Source organism: Dromaius novaehollandiae, chromosome W, assembly GCF_036370855.1.
Source record: "Dromaius novaehollandiae isolate bDroNov1 chromosome W, bDroNov1.hap1, whole genome shotgun sequence".
NCBI lineage: Eukaryota > Metazoa > Chordata > Aves > Casuariiformes > Dromaiidae > Dromaius > Dromaius novaehollandiae.
Genome location: NC_088130.1, coordinates 67,975,868 through 67,981,196, shown reverse-complemented (window position 1 = coordinate 67,981,196; position 5,329 = coordinate 67,975,868). Strand labels below are relative to the sequence as shown.

Genomic DNA, 5,329 nt, shown 5'->3' with positions numbered 1-5,329 from the left:
AAAGCAACTATTTAGGGAAGCAGCGAAGGTTCGGGGAAGTTTCTCAGTAGCCATAACAGAGGGAATTGGGGTAGGCTGACTGGTTGCTTCTGCTGCTGAGAGCAGAAGCCACTGGATGCTGGGAACCTCCTCTCTCCTCCCACCTCCCCACACCTCAGACCAGGCCACGTGCTGCCTGGGAAGCTGCTGAGTGCCTCTGGGAAGATGGTAAGGGCCTCCAAGCTCTCTGCAAATTCAGTGGGAATTGGAGGATCTCAGCAGCTCCAGGAAGTACTCCGGCCTAAAGATTTTATCCCCAAAGTCAGTGATCCTGAGGCAATAGACCCAGCCTGATCAGACTGCTCAGAGTACCTGTTACTCAGCTGCAATCAGAGCTGCTGTTCCGGTAATTCCAGAAGACCGAGGGCTGAAAAACTCGCTTCCAAAGCAATGGGCTCCAACCATGTCCAGGACGGGCTGACTGCGCAAACCAAAGCTCCTGAGAGAAGTGCTGGGGTCAGCACAGCCGCTGCAAAAGAAAGGGAGACTGTGGACACAAAAACATTCGAGAGTAGGAACTTCGAAACCAAAAAGATGCTGTGCCAAACTGCGCTCTCCCCCTGGCAACAGCCTTTAAAATTGCTTAGCAATGATGGGAAATTGCAGCTTTGAAGAGAAAATATAGAATACTTACAAAATAACCTGATTGTAGCTGTGATGCGCTGGTAGCTTGTCCTTCCTTCGCTAGCTTTGAGTAAACATTTTGCTTTACAGAATGTGGCTGAAGGCAAAATTCAGCATGTTGTGTTCTGCTCAAATTACCTGTCCCTATGCGGAAAGTTCAGTTATAAATTCAGGTAGGTACTGAAAAAATAAACTGAAGAAGAAGGAAATTCCTCTGCTCTCCCCCACACAATACCTCTGAGATATGTGGGACAGTTGGGGTATCTCCCGTGATGGAGATACCGTGGTCCCCTCTGCAGGTTTCTAAGAAGTGACCAGCAAAATGCTACCGTGGCCATCAAGTGCTTAGATGCTACATCAGAGAGTCCTGCAGGAAGAGAAACCTCTTTAAACGGTGGGGTCAACAATCTTCCAGCCAGAGTCAGAGCGGTCGTTATTCTGGCGGGTGCACAGTTGGGTTGAAAGCAAATAGACCTCCTGTAAAAAACAAATAATAGCCCCACTGTAAGGAGCAATGGCTAGAGACAGACAAGTTCGTTGTTCAAGTCCCGCTCTCCGCTGACGCAGAGCCTCAGCGAGTGGCTCTGCCCTCGTGCCTGAGAGCAGAGCTGCTGAGACGTTTGCCTGGGCCACGGAGGATGGTAATGTTTTACGTGAGGGCTGAATGTTTTGCCCGGTAACTCTCAGCTCAAGCCCTGCGGGGTGGGATAGCCTTGCTGCAAGGCAGGAGAGCAACTGAGGCAGGCAGAGGATGGGACTTGCATGTGGCTGTGCAGGACATTCATGGCAAGACGGAGACAGCACATAGCTGTCAAGACTCATATCTAAGTCAAATTTCAGAGCAGGGTACACCCAGGTTACCAAGTGCTTTGCAAGAGCTGTTTCTGAAATGCCGAGTGGGGACGGACAGACTCCCCTGCACACTTCGCAGTTATTTTTAGAAGGGCTTCTGCATCCAGTGCAGCAATTGGTGCCAAGGCTATTTTCAAGTCAATGCTATATTCACTGCTATTCGGCAAGGCCTGAAACAGGGTGGGTCCCCACTCCCGAAGAGCTGGGGTTATACAGACCGCTGTGCCGCAGACAGTTTGAGATTGTGTTCCGATGGGGCTGGCGTTTGGATCCCACAGCCCACACACTCTGCTGGCGACCAAGATAATTCTCCCACCTCCTTCCTTCCCTTTGGCCTCTGCAGGGGAAGGCTCTCCCTTCGGGTGCTGGCCATTCCCTCTGCATTTCGGTCCCGGCTTTGGGCTGAGGTGCAGTCACTAGCACAACGCCCAAGCACCTTCGATGTGTCATCACCCACCAAAAGACTTCTGCCTCCCTTTCTGCTTGTTTCACAGGTGACAAAAGTCTCTGCTTCTGTCCTAGAGGCTCTGCCCCAGTCCCTCCCAGTCTAACCAGTTCCCTAAGCCTTTCCATACTTCAAATGACAAGAAGAGAAGTCAGGAAATGTGGATTCTCTCCTTGACCTGCTGAAAGTAATATCCCTCGTTTCCTGGTGTCACATAATTCAGCTGCATAATGGGGCTACCTGGACATAATTCATGACTTTCCTGCCCTGATTTAATTCCCAGCTACATCTTTGGATTAAAGAGACCATAGAAATGCAAAGCATGATTATAGAGGTAGAGACCAAATTAACATTTTAAAGGGTTCCCTACAGCCCTCAGGAAACACACGGGTATTTATTTGCAAAGGTCAGGCCGCTTGGCTGCCGAGGAGGCCGAGCTGACAGCGGGCAGAGGCATCGCCCTGCAAGAACCTGCGACCGCCGATGAAGGATCTCCTTCCAGGCTGGGCAAGGCAGATCCCGTCTGCTGCCTGTGCAGGGTGGAAGAAAGCATCTTTGACAGTGACATCACTAACTCCAGATCTGCTGCAGAATGGATTCAAATTAACCGCTGACGACAAACGAGCTTTTTGCTTAGCTGGGCACACGGCAGCCCGCAGCGCCGCGCGCTCCGCAGAGGCACGGCTGATGGCATTAGGCAGACAATCGGGACCCGCCGCAGCGCCGCGGGGCACCGCTCCGTGTTGTATCTCTGTCCGCCCGAGCCTCGCTGCCGTCTGCAATAACCCAGGCAGCATGTCTCTCTTCCTCCGCTTTGGATTTTGACTTTTTTCCACGCTCCCTTATTGCGGTTATTAATTGCATCAGAGGATCGCAATGCTGTTTAGAAGGGCGGAGAGAGGTGCAGCGGGAGGCACAAAGCCTGACAGCGTGGAGGGGATTGTTAATCAATGAGGTGGGAGAAGCAGCCGGCAATTTCCCCAGCGCGAGGGCGAGGGGTGTTGGGAAACCTCTCCACCCAGGGCCAGGGCTGCAGGGCTGCAGCAACGCACTCTTCTTGGTTTACAAAGGATGAACGATTTGACTTGGCAGTGCCGGGCCCTTTTATCACACGCTATTGTATTACCTACAGGCAGTTTTACTGAGACTGTTGCCTTTTAGGCAAACTATACCCCTGAAAGACTACCTGGAATAAGGAGTAGCAAGAGGCAGAATAAAACTGCGAAGCTTAGAGGAAAGCCATGCTCCCAGGGAGCAGCTACGGAGAGCTGCAGAGATGCTGGGATGCTTTTGGTAGGAACAGCAGGGGCTCAGCCTGAAGCTTGATGAAGGAAACCTGTGCCAGGCATGGGAAAGAGCCCTGAAAGACAGCAGCTCCCTAGCCAGCAGGAGCAAAACCAGGGAATTTTAAAACCACAGGGGCGTATTCTCCACAGTTGAGTATCCATGTGTGTATTTCAAGGGGCACAGCAAGGCACGAAACCATGTCCAGATACCAAAACGAGCGCTCTGGTCCTGGGAATACTGGTTCCTTAGAAACAAGGCTAAGGCACCACGCTAAGGCAGAGGTAATGGTTGCAGTACGTGACTTGGCTCTTTCAGAGCGAGAGCAGATGCCCCGTGGGGCCTGCTGGCCCAGCCCTTGGCTGGATTACTGTAATTCAGCAGGCAAAGTGTTACCCAGGACTCAGATGACCTGAGCTCTGCCACTGGTGGACTGGCGATGTCACATGAAAGCCTTCAGTTCTCTGTTTCAGTTTTCCTGCCCTGAAACAGGTACTTATCCTATTTGTAAAGCACTTTGTGACTCAGATTTTTACCAGATAGACATCAGTGTAGTGTTTGTAGAGCTGCCAACAGCCCTGGGTTAGCAAGGACTGGGAAAGATTTTTGAAACATCTGCCTCTGGTCCTCAGGACAAAATGCCAGGACAAAATCTTCCTCTCCTTGCCTGACCTGAGATACTCCGGGACCTAATGGGGAAGAGTCAGGAGCAGAGTGACGCTGTCTGGTTTGTCCCAGCCCCACCGAAGAGGCTTTTCCCTCAGGCTTTCGCCGCACGCCTACTCACACCAGCATCCTTCCTGCGCTCTCGGTTGTCCCCCATCCTTCTAATGATCCCTTCCCTATCCCTGCCTCTCTTCCCTGTCCCTCCCTTCCCTGCAAATCCCCTTTCCTCACCACCTACCAGTGGCGCAGCTGCGAGCAGGACAGAGGACTGGCAGCAAACACTCCAGCACCATTTAAGATAGGATCACATACGGGGAGCTTGGAAAAACTTGCATGTTTTTGCCAAGTAAGTGTAGTTTGTGCATTATGTGCAAATGGAGAAACTGTCAGGTTACACAAAGTCCATTCCTTCAAACTGAAAGAATTACACGTTTACCCAAAGCTGTAATGTTCAACCAGAGCGTGGAAGTGTTGCTGTTAGTCCGGTTCTCACTGTTGACTTTGAGCATGTCTACGCTATGAAATTATATTCTTTAGCCACATAATAAAATCGTACTCTGGACAAGGCAGCCTGTGGGTTTACGTGTTGCCAGGTCAAGATGCACAATGTAAAGAGGCCAGGATTTATCCTGGTTCTGCTAATAAACGTGAAACCACAAACAAGCTTATCTTTACATGCAGTTTGCTTCTTATCACACTGCACGTGGTAAAACTATGCTATTTGGCACAGTGACAACAGGGGCTGAAGGTCTTTGTCTCCCTTCCCCAGCAGCACAGAGTGGCTTCTGCTGGCCGGTACCCCAGTTCAGAGCTCTTGGCACTCCCAGGAAGGTGAACAGGGAAGAAAGAGAAACGCTATTATTCCCTGCTTGCTGCAAAGCCTTTTGGAAGAAAAGGGCTTGGCAGGTATCCTTTTCGTAGGGGAAAAGAGATAGGAGCATTTGCAGCTGCCAAATAACTAAGAGTCTGAACGTATCTACTGACCTGAACAACTGGAATTACTTTGCTACACCCTTTTCTCATCAGTGTATTTGCAAACTTGTAGATGAAACTGTTTCAGTCCTTACTGAATTGACCATCTCCAGGAATAATCATGCTCCCGCCGTTCTCAGCAAGGATCTCTGTACCGTACCCTTATTTCTGCTTTGGATCACATGGACCTACTGTGCTGGTACATAGGTGGCCTTTCCCCCAAGGATATGCACTGATTAAAGAGATTTAAAAACAGCTGTTTGAGGGCAAAAGTATTATTTACTCACCCCAAAATGCATAACGCTCAAAGTTTAAGAAAGCAAAAAGCCTTTTCACCTGGATGCGACCTATGTTCTTCTTCCCCTGTGAGTTGGAGTAAGTCTCTAAGCTCTGGCCACAGAAGGGCCAGAGAGGCCTGGGGAAATCGCCTGGACCTCCGTCACCTCT

At 50.5% G+C, this 5,329-nt stretch overlaps 1 long non-coding RNA gene across 1 annotated transcript; it reads right to left on the bottom strand.

The window, feature by feature from the left end:
* Nucleotides 1-257: 257 nt before the first annotated feature.
* LOC135324377 (uncharacterized) lies at nt 258-4,264 on the bottom strand. Its single transcript, XR_010385718.1, has 4 exons — nt 4,149-4,264; nt 899-1,140; nt 674-807; nt 258-526 (listed from the first exon to the last, which is right to left on the bottom strand). It is a non-coding gene; the product is annotated as an uncharacterized LOC135324377 (long non-coding RNA).
* Nucleotides 4,265-5,329: the final 1,065 nt, after the last annotated feature.